We start from the raw sequence: 21354 nt of genomic DNA on the forward strand, positions 1-21354 counted from the left end.
TGATATTATAATTGCTAATCTCTGCAAGGGCCTAATGTGCAACCTGAAGCTCTCTGGGCCTTGGATGCAATTAGGGTGGAGGGCAAGGCCGGCAGACGCTGGCGGGCTCCGCCCCCTCCTCCCAGATCAGCCTGCTTGGGTTTCACCCACACCCTCACATCCTCTCTAGACAGGTAACTGAGCAGTGCCCAGCTCCTGGCCTCCAGTGGGGGGAAATTATTCCTGCCCAAACTGGCTGGGAGCTATTAAAGGTTTAAATGTCACCTCAAAAAGAACTCTTTGCTAACCTTTAAGTGGTGGCGTCTCAAGGACTGTTTCAGGCAGGATTTGCCCCGCTCCCAGGGAGTCTGGAGAGCTGAGAACACATTTGTGTGTGCCATTTCTCCACCCCTCCCTTTCTTTTTCTCCTTTTAGGGAATTATCACTGTACCTTCAAAGGCGGAATTTGCAGGCCAACCGGCACCTGCCGGACTGAGCTACCCAATGAAGACTCTCTTGGCTGAGTGTATAATTTCATTTAATCCTAAATAGCCCCCTTTACCTATTGTCAACAAATTCCCTTTAATCCTAACCACCACTTACAAGAATATTTACTATCAAAAGGAGACAAATCGCTATTTAAATGTGGATTTACTCAAGTCTGAAACTATGACAGTGACATACGGTAAAATGATAATATGTAAATAAAAACTGGAGACAGATTTATCCCCGGAGAAAGCTGGGCAGAGCAGTGGATTAAAGTCATCTGTGATCTACTTTGAGTGGCCTCAATTCAGGCCTGGCATTCAGTTATGACCAACAATGCCATTCATTCTGCTTACTTCAATTCATTTGGCCCTAGTTCTCAATGACCCACTGTTACCACGCATACACCTCCGGTAAGTAGACCTTGATGTTTACAGCACTTTGGAGCAGAATAAATGCAAACCGCACATTATTTATGGGTGTTCGCTCTTAGCTTAAGGGACATTTGTCAGGAGAGTGAATACAGGTAGAGTAAGTAGATGTGTTAGCTCAGACAGCTTGGTTTCCAGAAGCTAACTGGAAAAAAAGAGCTAAATAAAATACCACCCCCAAGACAACAGCTTTCAATTATTTTCCGTGATCCTGAATTCCTCCCAATGAGTTAAAGGAAATCTATACCAGATGGCATTTTTCTGCCTGCGCCAAATGCACCAGCCATCCCTGACGCTTAGTGAGGGGCACCTATGCCAAAGAAGGGCTGGTGGGGCCCAGCTCCTCCCTCTGCTCATGGGTCACCAAAGGCGACTTTGCTTTCTAGGGATGACGCTCTGATTTGCGCTGAAATGTAATTAGAATAGTTAGAAATGGAGGTTCTCGTTTTGTGTTTTCCTGAAAAAGCAGAAATTAAGCAAATTGTGTCCTGTGTTCTTTGGCAGCAGAGGTCGAATGAGCCTAAGCCCAAACTGGGTAAGTACTGAACCCATGACACGTCACTTATATACTTGGCGTCTGCACTTGAGGATATCTCAGAATGCATAAAGGCACCAACAGCTCTCACATGCATGGAAGGTGAGGCGAAAAAATCCCTCTGTTACAATGAAGCACTAGAATAATTGCATTGAGCCCACTCATATTAGGAAGAGCTGGCCTCTGTTAAACATGTGCACTTAAATGATCTTATCCCAAGACACCCAAGTCTGAGTATGAAGACAAATACATATCTTTTGAGAAATCCAGAACTAATCTGACATCTCTAACTTGAAACGTGCAAAACCTGATACCAGGGTTTTTGTTTGTTTTATTATTTTCATAACAAAAGTGTTGCCCCTACAATGTCCACAGGTTGGAACCAATGGATTCTTCATTCACAACTAAATATGGAGCAGTTAAAGGAAGGAAGTCATACACATCCTTCCTTTTACCTAGGAAAATGCACTCATGAGGAAGAGTAAAATATCTAGTTAAATTATTAAACAAATTTTTCTTTGAACACACTTTCTTATCATGTAGTTTAATTTTATTAATGGGTAAAGTGTTTTATTGAGTTGTTTACTTTCTTGGAAGTTATGTCTGATTCTGTTTCAGTTTATGATGATCTGAGGACACTTGCTGGTGACAAAGGGCAGAAAATCATTTTGCAAAGATCAATCGCTCGTTTGGAGGAAGAGGCAGAAGAAAGTGGGGAATGCGGAAGAGAACATTAGCACAATGTGACTACAGATGGCAGATTAGTCTTCAGGCTATGAAATTCCTCCTCAATGTCTTATTTGGGATATGAGAGGCATATCCCAAATCACTTTGGTTAAACCCACTCTTTAGGCAATTCAAGTGTGCAGCTGTGTGTGTGTGTGTGTGTGTGTTTTAATCGGAAGTAGAACAAAATGCCAATTCAACCCAAGAAGAAGCTTGACTGACAGAAAAGGACAAATGTCCACGCTTCATTAAAGATATTTGTGTTTAACTAAATATAGGTATCCAGAGATTGGTGGTTGAGGTAACTAGAGGCCTCCAGCTGGCTACAACAAGACAATTTATCAACACTAATTCAGGGTCTGAGTGACTTGAAACAGTGGGATTTGGTGTTTTCTTGTATGGTAGCCTCTAGAAGGCATAAACTCCTCACTTTATTACTCAATGGTATTTTTTAATGGATTAAGTATTGTTCTGGTTGCTTCGTGATAAATGTGTATTCATCAAAAAACAAGGAGAGAGTCTTTGAAGGGCTCATATTTACTGCTGATATCTACTTAACCAACCATGGGTGCCTTGACAGCCATCAAACAGGTTAACGGTTGAAGAAAGTAGATCTTGCACTGAAGTGTGTGAAGGAAAAGTTTCACAAACCATGTTGTCTATGAGTGATGGAGCAGGAGCTACAAGAGTCTTGACTTCGAACTGGGTGTAGTATCAGTTTTACATGCATCTTCTGGACTCTTGGTTCAGGGAGTAGAATGGTATTAATGACACCATTAAGGTGAAATGAGCATCTTGAAGTTCCAACCTCACCCCTAATAGAGTAGCTGAGAGGCTCTCTCCCCTTGGTTACCGCAGAGAATCAACAACAACTGATGGTCTTAAGTTAACAAGCTAATATTTCATCCATGGATACCAGAGCGTTAATGGCTAAATATGCCAGTGGAGGGAAGGAGCACATATGCAGCTATTTGCCCGACACAACTTCTGCTGTCATGGCCTATTAAAACCAGTTTACATGTGCATGTCGAATTTGATGAATATGTATGTGACCCTTTCCAGAGTCATCACTCATTGGGCTATGTCCCCCATGGCAGGAAAAACAGCACCTCTCATTAAACACAGCATGAGTTACAGGCATGTTATGTTAATATTTCTTCAGAACTTTAGGGGGTTTTCGTCTTGTTCTAATAAATCGTGTGAAGAAAATAATTTAAAAGTATAATTGATTTTTTTTTTAAAAAAAAAACCTTTTTTTTTCTTCTTATTTTCATCTTAACTATTTTATTTGGTGTGTGAGTTCTGGAAGGCTCTTTCCTGAGGAAGTTGTAAGACATGCTTATGAATTGTGCTTTGTATCACTCATTTGGGACTCTCGAGGTAGGCTCCCTCCTCAGTGGGAAGTCTAGTAAGGCTTAACCGGAGACCTCCCTGCCTGGAACTTTAAAACTCATGAAAGACAGGCCTCTCTCTGAACTTTTAGAGCATAAATGAATCACCTATTAACTGACAGTTCTTACTAGTAGGCGGGGTACATAGTAGGCATTCAACAAATGATAACTACCCTGATAACTACTATTATTTTTTAAGTCACAGAGTTAAAGTAATGTTTTTGTGCTAGGAAAGATAAGAGACTTTCTAAAGATTCCTTTCAAAATGTCTAGGGAAAAAAGTAATAACCTTTTTCTTTATTAAGTTCACATAAGAAACAGAAGCAGTAATTTCAGAGATTTTGTCAGAATATCGGACAGGCCAAACTCAAGTCCAGTTGTTTGCACTGCACCCACTTAATCTCACTTCTGTGGAGGTTTCAGATATTGTCCTGCCCATACCCTCCTTGCTCTGCTGGCCCTTCCATGGTACCTGCCAACTGGGCCATAAGCTGTTTGAGGACAGGCATGATTGTTAAGGCTCTTCTGTATGTAGCATTATGGAAAATTGACCCCCTAGTTTCTGATCCCTTTAAACCAAAACATTGAAGAGCAGCTTTTCTAAATATGGGTGCTAATGTGCAGGATGCTTATTAGTCTGTGGCTCAAAAAGGCCTGGATATTTTATTCACCGTCAAGAGATAGTCGCAACAGAAGAGAGAATTTTGGTGAGGAAAAGGACATCAACTCTCAAGAGTCAGCCAACTAGAAGGTGGCGAAGGTTTTGCAAGGGCGTCCTGGAGAGCCACCACGATACAAGGGCACTGAATTAAAGTTTGTGTTTTAATCCTGACTCTGTCTGGCTGTGGAACCACATAGAATGTTCACCTTAGATGTGAATTTCCTCATTTGCAATTTATGGCTAAGTCCTCAAGATCTAGAGTGGTCTCCTCAAGGAATTTCATTACACATTCAAGGAATTGGTCTGCATCTCAACCACTGTCATTTATCTGAGGATTGGAAAAGATTATTATTACTTCCTTAACCTTCAATCAGAAGTTTATTCTACCTGTGAGGAGAACATGGTGTTTTTGTGCATTTCTCAAAACAAAACGAAACAAAACAAAAAACAAAAAAACTAGAGAGCTGCTCACATTCCTTTCCTCATGTCAGCAAAGCCTAGGTTCTGGAGCTGCCTTGCTCTGTGGACTGTCTGGTAGTCAACTCAAACCTCCCAGCAGCGCTGAGGATCCCTTTGAAATTTCTCATTGTTGTAACGGGTCTTCATAGGGACTCCCATAGGGTGGAAAACCAGACTATTCAAGCTGAGAAAATCCATTTGCTAAAATAATAGCAGGCCAGATTCCCTGAGTAGTTACTGCTGGCCAGGTCTTGTTATAAGTGCTTCAACTTTTTGTTCTTTGTTTATCTGTGCAACTATACAATGAGGCAAATGCTGTTATCATGCCTACTTTAAGAAGAGAGAACTGAGATATAGAGAGGATAAGAAATTTGACCAAAGTCACACAGAGCTTGAAACACAGACTGGTTTCAAACTTGACCTTCAAAACTGACCCACAATGTCTAGAACTGACTCCAGAATCTTTTTTTTTTTTTTTTTTTTTGCCACTATGCAACAATCTATGTCAAACTTGTACTCCCAGGTGGACAATTCCTCTGAATAATAGGTTTGGAGGTTGATGAAACAGTGTCTTCTATAATAGAAGATCACAAACTCAAACAAAAACAAATAACAAAACAGATCTAGTTTTTCACCAAAGAAATCCTTTTCTCACTCCATTTCTCCTGAAGATGTCAGGTTTCATTAGCATTGGAGATTTGGTGACTGCTTTGTCTCTGTGTGTGAGGCCAGTCTCAATGGGACCCTACTTTCCAGCCTAAGTTAGGATCCCAAAGATGCCTCTGGGAGAGCTTAGGTGGAGTGCTTTCTCCCAGGATTCATATGATTGCTTTTCCCTCCCTTGAGATGTCCCCAGCTGAATGAGCAGTAGCCTCCATAGCCAAAGCAGTCTCCAGCACTGTGTGTAAATCTAGCATCAGAGCTGCCAACAGACAGTACTGGATAAAGTCTGTTCTGCTCCCTGCCAACCAAATGGGCCCCATAACATAAGGTTCCAAGTTTTCTCAGTTTCATAAAACTTGGCTGAATGAGACAGTGGAGCCATGAAATTTGCATTTATCTTGTGCACCTGACACTTCCCATCAGGATGATAGAGTGTATCCCTCATGTCAGATTGCTCTTGGCTCTTAGGGAGGACAGGAACACAGGGTAGAGAGATTGGTGGTGGAGCAGGCTAATCAAAGCCAGGAATAAGAGTAAATCTGCAGGCATGAAAGATGGAAGGCATGGTATGGGAGGAATGGAAAACTGGGGGCTGGGGAAACACTGTTGCTTAAGATAAAAGAGCATTCCAGAGCCCCTTGTGCATTTAGGCCATCAGTCATCTCTGCTTTTCAAGGACAACCTTTCTGTTGACCTCCAGGGCCCTCGCAGGCCGCATCCTTACATTGCTCCAGGAAGCTGATCTCCCTTCATAGCCCACCATTGTGTGCACATTTAGAGTGAGCCTGCAAGAAAATTGACCTACAGTGTCTTCCCCTTGTAGTAATGAAATGATTGTGTTGCACTTGTGTTAGGGATTTTAAATGGGAGAATGAGTGGGGATACTTTAGAGTTTCCTGAGTGTGAGGAAAAAAAAAAAAAAGAAAAACTTCCACCCTAGGGAAAGTTTCCTCATCTGCCCTTTTGTTCATCTTGCTTAAAAGTCCTTCTATAAAAAAGTAATTTTTATAGAAGCAGAAACAAAAACACCCCATGGTGGCTAAAGAATTTGGATTCCAGAAGAGAGGGTCTAAGTTCAAATCCCAGATCAACTGGCTGCCAAAGTTGAGTCTTCCTTTACCTCTGTTTCCTCACTGATAAAGTAGGGTTATCAGAGGAAGCATCTCAGAGGGTTGTTTGGAGATTCGAGGAGGAGGTGTATGCTATGTGCCTAATGAACAGTGAGTGCCCCGTGGATATGGGATAACACTCTGACCTCCCAACTTGGGAGAAATGCTGGTGGTTCCAGAAACTATGTATCTCAAGGTTATCAGTTATAATCATGTCATGAAGATGAGTGCCTAACGTATCTACTTTTCAGTGTTTGGGGAAGATTCACAATGTCTGAAAAATTATCTCGGTTAGGGATGGTAGGAGACCACCCTTTTCTAAAAACTACACATTTTTCTATAGTTCTTTTGTTGCTTGATGACTGGTAGTCACATTTTCCCCAACTGGATCTGAACTTTTGGGGATCAGATTTCATGACTTTTCCAATCCTTGGTCTTTTCTCAGAAACAACATCTGAAGCAGATAATTGCGATAGTCCTATTCCAGAGAAGAACTGACCTATAGTTCCCTGTTATCCTTGCATGGATGGTGGGCTTGATCTTTACCATGTATTTGATAATCTAGGACCATGTAATATTCCCACCATTAATGAAAGTTTGGTAAGTATTTAACTACCATCACCTTGATCCTAACCATTATTCCAAATATTTCTTGGTTGTGTTTTTCTTCAATTTGCTTTGTTCCTAATTGCTACTTCCCCTGAAATTTGAGAACTTCTCTTTGGATATTGCAGGATATGTCACATCAAAGAAAGTATGACAAAATGGTCAAATCATCTATCATAGTGAATGAACAAGAAGGGGAGAAAGGGTGATATGCAGAAATTCTAAAGGCTGATATGGGATTTTATTAGAAGAATTAAATAAAAAGTCTCCATTTGGTGAGAAAGTAAAAGTTAAGATATTGAATTCTGAAAGTGAATCTTTCAATGGAATAATTCATTCATCACTTACTTTTCTACTAATTACTCATCATGTGACGATTCATGTTGGATGTGATTTGTTTGCCTTTTCATCCTGCTTGTATCTTTCAGGAAGATCCATATAAAGTAAAACTTTATTGTATTCACTGAACCAACTTCTGAGTTCATTGAGTGAATGCAAATAAATAATAAACAAGTAAATAAATAAAAACTTTCTTTCTTGGACAGCCATGCTGAGCTCCTATGTTCCAAATTTTGTGTGTGATACAAGGCCATAGGTGGCAAGCAAATATTTTCTGGGGTAAAAAATGTGCTAATAACTACTTTGCCTATTTTCCTGGTTGTTTAGGAAAATCTTCCCGTGTTTTCAAGAAAAAAAAAAATAAAGTTGACATTACTCACAGAGAGAATAAATAAAATCTGTCATGAAGACCATAGGGATGAATGACACAAAACACACAAAACAGTCATTTCTTTGAGAGTCAGGAAGTATCTCTAGTTTATTCAATGAATTCCAATAAAAGACAATCGGTGTTGAAGTATACTGCTGAGGAGAGTCCTCATGTTTCAGGCTTCAAATTTGTCCCAAAGTAGTTCTTGCTCCACAAACATAATATTTAGGTGACATGTTGTATGTTGATCAGATCAAACCAAAGAAATGTTCATTCAAATATATTTTCGCTCCAGAAATGTGTCTCAGGTTATGTGTATGAACTTTTATGTAGTACATGTATTTTCACAAGTGTGTATTCATATATATATAAATAATATGTACACATTAATGCTAAATTTAAATATATTACAATCTTGAGATAGTAAAGAACATTCTCACTTCAATATAATTTGCTAAATAAAATATTGAGCATAAGTCATAATTATAATAAAATGTAGACTTTATAACAGCAGTCTTAAATCATAATTTAGGATATTGCATTGTGGGAAAAGTGAGAAGAGATAGCAGTTATTTACCCATCCTTTATTGATAATAGATACTCAGTGCAACTATCATGAATTAGACTAATTTCAGGCAAAAATATGTTAAAAGATTTCATGAAAGAAAATACCCCATTTATAAGAGTAATGAATAAGAGAAAATACCGATGAATAACAACAATAAGTCAGCTCTCTACATAAAAAGACATTTTAGGTGTTACACACAGCCTCAATAGAAGACTTCTTTTTTTCCCAAATAAAACTTTCTATTTTCTACCTCCATGAATTCCAAAACAAAGAAATTGGGCTAGAGCAAACAAAGACAAAAACACGCACACACAAAGCCCCAGGAAACTACAATGGTAATAAAAATACTTTGTTCCCCACATCAATACATGATAAGAGCATATTAACCAAATTTTTCAGGCCTTAAATCTAAGTCATGTTTGATTCCTCTTTTTTCACTTTGACAGAAGACTTGATCTAACAAAAGGCATGACATATTCTTGGATAGGAAGACTCAATATCATAAAGATGTAAATTTTCCCTAAGTCGATTTCTAAACTTAATGTGATCTTAAAAAAATAAAAAGAAGATTTAAAGAAATATGACAATCTGATTCTAAGGTTCATATAAAAAAAGAATGAACAATAATAACAATTAAAAATTCAAGAAATGTGAGATGTGAGGCTAAACAACTCATCCCATATGTGACATATCATAAAGACCTCAAAATAAAAATGACTTGGTATAGGACAATACATAGACAAACACAAAAGTGAAATAGAAAGTCCAGTAAAAATTACAAACACATATGGAATTTAATATATGATTAAGTAGCACCTTAAATCAGTGAGGAAAAGGACTATACAATAAATGATATTAGAGCAATTAGAAAGTCAAGAGGAAAATAATTTGAACCTCTGCTTCATAATTTACACCTGGATGAATTCCAAGTGAATGGAAGATTTAAATGGCAATAACAAAGGCATAAAAGTTCTTTAAGAAAATATGGGGAGATTCCTTTGTAATTTTAAAATAGAGGAGGTATTTTTAACTAGGATTTGAAGTACACAACTGTAAAAGAGATTGATAGTTTGGATTATATAATATATAAAGAATTTGATTTGGGGGAGAATAAAATATTTAGGAATAAATTTAACCAAGAAGGGAAAATACTAAAAACTGTAAAACTTTCTTATGGTTTTAATTTGGAATATCTCCCAAAGTCTCATATGTTGAAGACTAAGTCCCTAACACAAGATGTTCAGATGTGGAACTTTAGGGAAATAATTAAATATTGGATCATGAGGTCTTTGACCTCATCAGTGGATTAATAATTCAATGGTACTATTGGGAGAAGTTAGAAAGTATCATTAGGGTGTTCATGCCTTTGGGGACTATGTCTTATTCCTGGCCTCTACTTTCTCTCTCTCTCTCTCTTTCTCTCTCTCTCTCTCTCTCTCTCTCTCTCTCTCTCTCTTTCTCTCTCTCCCTCTCTCTCTTCCTTCTGGCCCAAACTTTCCTCTCCTATAAGTTGTTTTCCTAAGATATTTGGCCAAAAAGTTCATACAGCACTAATGAAAGAAATTAAAGACCAAAATAAAGGGAGATATCCTCTGTTCACAGATTAGAAGACTTACTATTAATATTTCCCAAAGTGATCTATGGAGTCAAATCTCTAGCAATATTCCAAGAGAAAAGGTGATCTGCAAATTCATATGGAATCATAGGGAGCTCTAAATAGTCAAAATAATACCCATTGAAGAAGAGCAATTTGGAGAACTTGTGTTTCTCAATTACATCTACAAAGCTATAGTAATCAGAACAGAGTAGTACTGGCATATGGATAAACATACACCAGTGAAATAGATTTGAGAGTCCAGAAATAGACCCATATACCATGGTCAACTTATTTTTGATGAGAGTGCCAAAAATCATTGAATAGGGAGAGAAAATTCCCTTAATCAACTAGTTCCATATCAACTGTATATCCTCATGTAAGAATATGCAGTAGTATCCTTAATGTACAACAGATATAAAATTCAACTCAAAATAAGTCAGTGATCAAAACAAAACACCTTAAATTATAAATTTCCTAGAAGAAAACAGGAGAAATTTTTTGCATGTACTTTTCATATAAAGGACATATAAAGAAAGCAAAAAGAAGCTACAGAATGGGAGAAAATGTTTGCAAATCACATGTATGATAAAGGTCTAGTGTTTGGAACACATGTCAAACTCCAAAATCTCAAAATACAAAAAGATCAGACAGACAGCTTAAAATATGGGCAAAAGACTTGAATGGATATTTCTCAAAAACTGGTATATGAAGAATAACAGGTTAAAAGCCATTAGTCAGTACGGAAGTGCAAATTAAAACCACAAGATACTACCTCAGATCTACTGAGAAGGCTATTTAAAAAAAAAATTAAAATAAGTATTGTTGGGAAGTAAAGAAACTGGAAATCTCATATGTTGCTGGTGGGGTTGTAAATGGTACAGCCATGGTAGAAAACAGGTGGGCAGTTCTTCAAAGATTTAAACAAATGTCCATCAGTGCATGGCTCTGGATAAACAAAATATGGTATCTACAAACATGAGAATATTAGCCAGTCAGAACAAGTTCTGAAAATGTACTGATACTCTACTACAAGGATGAATCTCTAAAGCTTTATGCCAGCTAGAAGAATGTAGATGAAAACATCACATATTGTGCAATAACAATACATGTAAAATATTCAGAATAGGTCAATCCCAAAAAACAAAAAGCAGGCTGGTGTTTGCCAGTGGGTGAAAAGACTTGGGAAAAGAAAATGGTGGCTTACACATGGGAGTTTTCTTTCAGATTGATGAGGATATTTTGTAACTAGGCAGAGGTCATGATGGTACAACATTAAAAATTTATAATGAATTGCATGCTTCAATGTGGTTCATTTTATGTCCTATGAATTTTACTTTAAGGGATTTTATCCAAAGGAAAAAGTATTGGCATAAAATATGTACTTTATTAATAATAATGTGTCAATAAAGGCTCATTAATTGTGACAAATATACCATGCTAATGAAAGAATTTAATAATAGGGGAAACCAGGTGAGTGTCTGAGAACTCTCTGAACTTTTTTCAGAATTGGTTTTAAATCTGACTACCCTGAACTAAAGAGTTTATTTTTATAAGAAAGAAATTTGGAATGAGACAGATATCATTACCCTATGTACATGTATGACTACATGAATGGTATGATTCTGCATTGTGTACAACCATAAAAACGAAATTATGTACCCCATTTGTGTACAATGAATCAAAATGCAGTCTGTAAAAAACTAAAAGCTAAAGAATTTACAAAAAGAAAGCCAGCATTACAGAACATTCTCAGCAAAATATTCCATGAGGAAGAGATAAAAAACAAAGAAGCAAATCAGCAAAGGGAGGAATTATCCTAAAGGAACTGTCAAATAAAGGAGGAACCAAGTTGTGTCAAAAAATAATTAAATAAATAAATAAAATTTTAAATAGGAACCAAATGACCGGGAATACAAATCATATCTCAATAATAACCCTGAATGTTAATGGCCTGAATTCATCAATCAAAAGACATAGACTGGCAGATTGGATTGAAAAGAAAGATCCAACAATATGTTGCCTGCAAGAGACTCACCTCATAGAAAGAGATACCCATAGACTGAAGGTGAAAGGATGGGGAAAAACATACCATGCACATGGGCTCAGCAAAAAAGCTGGAGTATCCATCCTCATTTCAGATAATGTGAACTTCAAGTCAAAGTTAGTCAGAAGGGATAAAGAAGGACATTTCATACTGCTTAAGGGAAGCATAAATCAGCAAGATATAACAATCATAAACATCTATGCCCCAAACAGTGGCTCATCCATGTATGTCAAACAAATCCTTCTCAATTTTAGAAACCAAATAGACCATAACACAATAATACTAGGTGATTTTAACACACCTCTCTCACCACTGGACAGATCTTCCAAACAAAAATTGAACAAAGAAACCATAGATCTCAATAACACAATCAATAATTTAGACTTAACAGACATTTATAGAATATACCATCCAACCAAGAGCAAATACACTTTCTTCTCAGCAGCACATGGATCCTTCGCTAAAATAGACCATATATTATGCCACAAAGCTAATGTTAGCAAATACAAGAAGATAGAGACACTACCTTGTATTCTATCAGATCATAATGGATTGAAGTTAGAAATAAATGAAAGAGTAAAAAACAGAAACTACTCCAACACCTGGAGATTAAACAATATGCTATTATATGATGAATGGATAACAGAAGATATTAGGAAGGAAATTAAAAAATTCTTAGAGGTAAACGAGAACAAAGAAACATCATATCAAAATCTTTGGGACACTATGAAAGCAGTACTTAGAGGAAAATTTATTTCATGGAGCACATTTAATAAAAGAAGTAAAACTCAACAAATAAACGACCTAACACTACAGCTCAAAGCCCTAGAAAAAGAAGAACAGACCAACACCAAAAGTAGTAGAAGACAGGAAATAGTTAAACTCAGAGCTGAAATCAACGAAATTGAAACAAAAGAAACAATACAAAAAATTGACAAAATAAATAGTTGGTTCTTTGAAAAATTAAACAAAATTGATAAACCTTTAGCCACACTAACAAAGAGAAGACGAGAGAAAACCCAAATCACTAAAATTCGGAATGAACAAGGAAATATCACAACAGACACGACTGAAATACAAAACATAATTAGAAGCTATTTTGAAAATCTATACTCCAACAAAATAGAAAATTTCGAAGACATCAACAGGTTTCTAGAGACATATGAATTGCCTAAACTGAACGAGGAGGACATACACAATTTAAATGGACCAATTTCAAGTAATGAAATAGAAGAAGTCATCAAAAGCCTACCAACAAAGAAAAGTCCAGGACCAGATGGGTTCTCAGCCGAGTTCTACAAAACCTTTAAAGAAGAGCTCATTCCAATACTTCTCAAAGTATTCCATAAAATAGAAGAGGAGGGAACCCTCCCAAACTCATTCTATGAAGCCAATATTACCCTGATACCTTAACCAGACAGAGACACATCGAGGAAAGAAAATTTCAGACCAATATCCTTAATGAACATCAATGCAAAAATTCTCAACAAAATTTTAGCAAATCGCATACAAAAACATATTAAAAAGATAGTGCACCATGATCAAGTGGGTTTTATCCCAGGGATGCAGGGTTGGTTCAATATCAGGAAATCAATAAATGTAATTCACCATATCAATAGACTTAAAGTCAAGAATCACATGATTATTTCAATAGATGCAGAAAAAGCATTTGATAAAATACAGCACCCCTTCATGCTCAAAACACTAGAAAAAAATAGGGATAGTGGGAACATTCCTTAACATTGTAAAGGCCATCTATGCTAAACCCATGGCTAATATTATTCTAAATGGTGAAAAACTGAAAGCATTCCCCCTAAAAACTGGACCAAGGCAGGGATGCCTTCTTTCACCACTTCTATTCAATATCATCCTTGAAACTCTAGCCAGAGCAATTAGACAAACCAAAGAAATTAAAGGGATACGAATAGGAAAAGAAGAACTCAAACTATCCCTATTTGCAGATGATATGATTGTATACTTAGAGGAACCAGGAAATTCCTCCAGAAAACTTTTAGATCTCATCAGTGAATTCAGTAAAGTAGCGGGATATAAGATCAATGCACATAAATCTAAGGCATTTTTATACATAAGTGATGAATCTTCAGAAAGAGAAATTAGGAAAACTACCCCATTCACAATAGCTTCGAAAACATAATAAAATACTTGGGAATCAATCTCACAAAAGAGATGAAAGACCTCTACAATGAGAACTACAGAACACTAAAGAAAGAAATTAAAGAAAACCTTAGAAGATGGAAAGATCTCCCATGTTCTTGGATAGGAAGAATTAATATTGTCAAAATGGCCATACTACCAAAAGTTCTATACAGATTCAATGCAATTCCAATGAAAATCCCAATGATGTACCTTACAGAAATAGAGCAAGCAATTATGACATTCATCTGGAAGAATAAAAAACCCAGAATAGCTAAAGCAATCCTTGGCAGAAAGAGCGAAGCAGGGGGTATCACAATACCAGATCTTCAACTCTACTACAAAGCAATAGTAACAAAAACAGCATGGTATTGGTATGAAAATAGAAAGGTGGATCAATGGTACAGAATAGAGGACATGGACACAAACCCAAATAAATACAATTTTCTCATACTAGACAAAGGGGCCAAAAATATGCAATGGAGAAAAGATAGCCTCTTCAACAAATGGTGCTGGGAGAATTGGAAATCCATATGCAACAGAATGAAACTAAACCCATATCTCTCACCATGCACAAAACTAAACTCAAAATGGAGAAGGACCTCGGAATCAGACCAGAGACCTTGCATCTTATAGAAGAAAAAGTTTGTCCAGAGCTTCAACATGTCGGCTTAGGACCAGACTTCCTCAACAGGACTCCCATAGCACAAGAAATAAAAGCAAGAATCAATAACTGGGATAGATTCAAATTAAAAAGCTTTCTCTCAGCAAAGGAAACTATCAGCAATGCGAAGAAAGAGCCTACAGAGTGGGAGAAAATCTTTGCCAATCATACTTCAGAAAGAGCACTAATCTCCAGAATCTATAAAGAACTCAAAAAACTCTACACGAAGAATGCATATAATCCAATTGACAATGGGCTAAGGAAATGAATAGACACTTCACAGAAGAAGATCTACAAGCAATCAACAAACATGGGAAAATGTTCAACATCTCTAGTAATAAGAGAAATGCAAATCAAAACCACCCTAAGATTCCATCTCACCCCAATTAGAATGGCGATTATCAAGAATACAAGCAACAACAGGTGTTGGCGAGGATGTGGGGAGAAAGGTACACTCATACATTGCTGGTGGGGCTGCAAACTAGTGCAGCCACTCTGGAAAGCAGTGTGGAGACTCCTTAGAAAACTTGGAATGGAACCACCATATGACCCAGCTATCCCACTCCTTGGCCTATACCCAAAGGACTTAAAATCAGCATATTACAGAGATACAGCCACATCAATGTTCATAGCTGCTCAGTTCACAATAGCCAGATTGTGGAACCAACCTAGATGTCCTTCAATTGATGAATGGATAAAGAAACTGTGGTATATATATATACAATGGAATATTACTCAGCCATAAAGAATGATAAAATTATGGCATTTGCAGGCAAATGGATGAAACTGGAGAATATCATGCTAAGTGAGATAAGCCAATCTCAAAAAACCAAGGGACGAATGATATCGCTAATAAGTGGATGATGACACATAATGGGGGATGGGAGGGGTTAGTGTTAGGGTTAGAGTTAGGGTTAGGGAGGGGGGCAAGAATGGAGGAAGGAAGGACTGTATAGAGGGAAAAGAGGGGTGGGAGGGGCGGGGGGAAAGGGAAAAAAATAACAGAATGAATCAAACAACATTACCCTATGTAAATTTATGATTACACAAATGGTATGCCTTTATGCCATGTACAAACAGAGAAACAACATGTATCCCATTTGTTTACAAAAAAAAAACCTAAAAGCTAAATAAAAAAAACTTGAAGTTAAAAAAAGAAACAAATGCACATTAAATATGACCTTGAAATATTTTTACCCATCCAAATGACAAAACTCTAAAAGTTTGAGAGCACACTTATTTGCAAGGTTTCATAGAAATAGGCAATCCTGATGGTCCTGGATGTAACCTAGTATAAATCTACAGAGGATAATTTTTCCATATGCATCGAAATTATAAATGAATATACCCATTGACCCTGCAATTCCAATTATATTAATCTGTCTTAAAGATAGACTACATCCCAGAAGAAATGACGTGAGTACTAGTTTATTTCAGTGGTGTTATTAATAGTGAAAAGCTAGGAAAAAAAAAAAAAAACTACATCTATTGGGGATGGACAAATACTATTTATAGCACAACCTCATAATGGTCAGCTATGCAGCTTTAACAAAGAATGAAACAATTCTCTACATACCAACATAAAAAGATTCTAAGATTTTTTTTCATTAAATGGAAGAAGCAGCAGAAGAGTATGTATAAGTGCTGATGTTCTTTTTTTTTTCTGGTAAAAGAGAAAGGAGTTAGAAAAGGACAAAATGTTTGTATTCATTTGAATATTCATCAGAAAACTCTTTAAAAGATGTTCAGTAACTTTTCACTGTGGAGCGTACTGTGAACAGAGAGGCATCAAGTGGACTGGAACAGGGAACATTCATTAAGCAATTATTTAACATTTTTTTGGAACAAGGTGAAAATATTACCAATTTAAAGTTAAATTAAAAAATATTTAATTTTGACTGAGAGAGAATCCGTGCAGCTTGGTGTAGACTTTCTCAGATAAGGAAAGATTTGCAACGAAGCCATTTTACCAAAGCAAGTCACAAGCTTCCATGTCTAGAAAAATTGCTACAGCAGATGAAAATGTCCCAAGAACTTGTCTTCATGGACTCGGAAACAAGATCACTGTTTTATTCCAGGGGCCCATTTTGGTTTTTGGGGTAGCCTCATTGTTTTTACCTGAGACTCCGCCCAATGATGCTCTCTGCCAACACCCCAAATTCTGCCTGATTCCAGCTAAGTGCTATTGAATGATTGAATTCAGAAAATTTCTACCACAGTGTAAATGATATTAGGCATAAATATTGAGTAGTGTTCAGAGGAGAATTAAAAATGTTCTTTTAAGTGACATGTTCACTTGAACTTGACAATGATTTGGAACATAAAAACAAAAATTTCTTTTTATCTACCTGGGAATCAGAAGTAGTACTTTTAGAAAATACTGTCTGACTAGTATCCACCAAATCTTGTTTTCTATCCAGCAGAATGGGAGGAACTACTTACATATTTTTTCTAGATTCCTTTATCAGATTCCCTATGTGAACCTCAGGGACAGGAAAGTGCTAACTTTGGCAGCAGATGTTGACTCTATCTTGGTAGAGGAGCAAGTGAGAAAGAGTTGCTCCTGTTGGGTACTATGTTTTATTCTTGACTATTTTGCTTTTTTTAAAAAAAATGACATTTGAACAATTTTTTCATGCATTCTTTAAGCCCTTGGAAATTCCATATGCGTATATCAGAATATGAAATTAGAATGAGAACAAAAGAAAAGCAGATTTAAGACTTGAAAACATAAAGTAGAAAATAGAAGAAAGAAAATATATTTGCGCTTGGTTTGCATTTCTGATTTTTAATTGTCAATTATCACAGCACACACACTTATACCATTGTTAAATGCTGAGAAAATATCTCTGGATTTGACTTTTAAGACCAGAGCCTAATACTCAACATTGGGTCAAAAAGATGGCTATGAACATTTTAAAGAGAATTTACTTGCATTGATTATCTTCTCCACCTCTGTGTGTGTGTGTGTGTGTGTGTGTGTGTGTGTGTGTGTGTGTTGTAGCCAGAGGGTTTTACAAAATATTTTACATTGGAATGAAGAGGCATCTTAAGCAGCACACCCATCAATGGGAACAGACTTCCCTTTCTCAGAACAGATTTCCTACGTATGATGAAAGGGTTTGATTTGGGATATATGTGTATCCAGGTATCACCTGCGACTATGAGGCAAGAATGTAATGAATTTAATTCTCCAGGGAAATTCAGCTCATTGCAGGAGCACTGTGCTCATTTGGGGAGTTGGGGAGAGGGGAGGAGAAAGGACTATCAAATACATTCATCCATGGTATCCAGTTGCATAGAAAAGTATGTCAGTTAAAATATGTTAAACCAATTTCACAGGTAATGTTAAAAAAACAGCAATGTTGACAAGTAGATAGAAATCACTCATCTTGACAAGTGATTATGTAGATTAGGAAAGATGCAGGAAGTGTACTGTACAGCTGAGGAATGGGGACTGAGAATAAATCCCCTGTTGATGTAATGAATAACACGGCAGGTGTGTTCTGTTCTTGGTTAACTCTCTCAGAACTTATGTTAAGGCTACATTCAGTCATTCAAAGATGTGGGAGAGGTCATAAAAATGCTTTGAGGTCCCAGGTTTTGGGTCCCCAGAGAAATTCCAAAATATGTAATATTTCCAGGCCTTCTGAACCAATATCCTATCTTTTTAGACTTTTCTCTCAGGCTTTTGTAACTTAGATTTCAATTGGACTTTTGAATTATTTTATTCTTGTCCATACTCACAATCATATTGAAACAAAGAAAGGGAATATAAAGTGGATTATATCTTGGTGGAGCCTTGACTCTGAATTCTACCATCATGCCTTTCTTCTGCCTTCTAGGAGCATGTGTGATTGTGCACTTTCATATTGTCAGTGAAAACTTCTTGACTCTAGCCACTGCTTGTTTGGGAAATCATGAGCTTTCCAGGTGCAGAGCCTCTGTCTGGCACTTCCTATGTCCACCCAAGCTCAGACCCAGGACTCTGCATGCCCCAGCATCATTGTGGGTGATGGTTTACCATTAGTGACACCTTACAAATCTGCAGTTAGGAAAGTGTGAAGAAAAATATTTCAGCAACATGAACAAATATCTCCTGTGAGCAAGTTGCTTTATATCTCAAACTTGTCATTTCAATAGGAGATATTGCTGTAGTTGGAAATGTATGCTGTTGGTTATCACCTGTCAAAGGAATAGACTTCACATAATGCCCCATGCTGAATAATTTATTTATTCATTCAATTGAACACATTTCTTTTATAATTGTGGAAACTGAGGTCCAGGAACCAGAAATGTTTGCCCCAATTGACACATCTCACATAACTATGCTGGATAACTTAAGTCATTGTGAAGCAAAATAAATTATGAGTGAAATCATGGTTTAATTTTTCCTATCTTTTTAAACAGCAAAGAAGAGAAAACTAGGCAAATGATCTACTCTTAGTTTCCTTAGGAATGTCCCTAGTCCTAAATATCTGGTAGTAGCAAGGTTCAAAATATTCTATTCTTCCCTAGACTCACTGTTCACTTTTTTAAAGTTGTATTTTGTTTTTAATTGACAATAGTATTTTCTCATACTTAAGAGGGTACATTGTGATGTCGAACACACGTATACACTGTGTAAAGATCAAATCAGGATATTTAGTACTTCTAGTACCTCAAACATTTATCATTTCTTTGTGGTGAGAACATTCAAAATCCTTTCTTATAGTTATTTTGAGATATGTAATATATATAGTATTGTCCAAAAACCCATTAATGGATGCATGGATAAAGAAAATGTGGTTTATATACATGATGGAATGCAAGTCATTCATTAAAAGAGGAAGAGATCCTGTCATTTCCAGCAACATGGATAAAACTGAAGGACAATCTTTTAAAGACTTTGCATCTACACTCACTTTCATGAAAAAGGGCCAAAGTGTTCAGGGCATATTCCCACAGTGGGAAATGACCCCAAAATATTCAGAGCATTAATTTAGAATTTTATGATCCATTTATGAATTACTATGGATGGAACCCATCATCTAATTTTAGATGGATAATAATAAATATTAAGGGTTATTTATTCATTTATTTGGTATACATATACTGACTTCCAGATGCGGGGGAGATAAAGATGAATAAACTTACAGAAGGAGTTTGTTGGAGGCAAGAGAAAAGCTAACAAAATTAGTTTGAGGTGATTCTCCCTTAAGTTTTCTGGTACTGATTTGGCACTTTCTTCTTTTGAAGGTTGGTTATCACTATTAGTATATACTTTTAATTGAGTTACTATCATAACTATAAATCACTTCAGTTAACATTAACTTCTATTATGGCAGACATAATTAAGAATAGATATGTGACTATTTCTGCCTTTTGTAATGAGCTTTCATAGTAATCATATTGGAATTATAATATTAGGTATAATTACTAAGTAATCTACTAGAATCCAGAATTACTTTATAATTATGTGATATTTTTCTAAGCATATAGCATGTAGTAGTTATTTTGGGAATAAAACACAATAGTGACATTTAGCAATCCATTATGTAATGATGAAATCTCACTAATAAATGTAAGTGAGCATCCATAAATGCTAAGCATTTTAAATTCTAAAATAAAGGCAGTCATTCAGCCATTTTCTGAAAAGGAAGGCACCTTATTTGAAAGCCCTAATTCCAAGAACCAAAATTATCTGAACACACAAATCATGTGGATTTTGAGATGAGAGACAAAGAAGATGACATTGTCTATATTGAAAGACAAGTATATATTTGATATACTAGAATCAGATTTTGAGAAACTGTTTTATCTTTGTGCATAGCTAATTTTTTTAGCAGGTAGGTCTGAAAACTTCTAATAGAAGGTTTGGGGTATGTTTACAAATTTTTTTTCAGCTAATGAGGTGCATTTTTTTAAATAGAAAATGAAGAACTTTCACTAAATTAAAAATCAAACAAACAAACAAAAAACTTTTGGGTTAAATTATGTTTCTTCAAAGTCTATGACTTATTACATTACAAAGAATCCCATTATAAAATTTTCCAAAACATTACAATCTCTACAACAAGAAAAATGGATAAAACAGGTAGAAATGGTCGGATTTTCAATGGCACAGGCAGTAAGAAAATTGAAATTATTTAATAAGGTGTATTGATTTTTTAGGGTTGCTATAAGAAATTACCACAAATTTGGTGACTTAAAATGACATGAACTTTTTCTTTTAAGCTTCTGGAAGCCAGACGTCACAAATCAAGGTGTTGTCAAGGTTGGTTTCTTTTCAAAAGCCCTGAGGGAGAATCTGTTCCCTGCCTCTCCAACTAGCTTTTGGTGGCTATTACCAATCCTTGAAGTTCCACTGGCTTATAGAGATGTCACTCTAGTCTCTGCCTCCACGTTCATATGGCCGTCTTCCCTGTGTCTTTATCTTCTTTTCTGTCTCTTACCAAGTCACCCATCAATGGATTTAGGGTCCACCCTGATCTTGAGTAATCTCATCTTAGTTTAATTACATCAGCAAAGACCCATTGTGTGGTTGCAGGTCTTCTGGGGGAACACGGTGAACCCAGCACATGAAGTATCAA

Source organism: Sciurus carolinensis, chromosome 13 (genome assembly GCF_902686445.1).
Source record: "Sciurus carolinensis chromosome 13, mSciCar1.2, whole genome shotgun sequence".
NCBI lineage: Eukaryota > Metazoa > Chordata > Mammalia > Rodentia > Sciuridae > Sciurus > Sciurus carolinensis.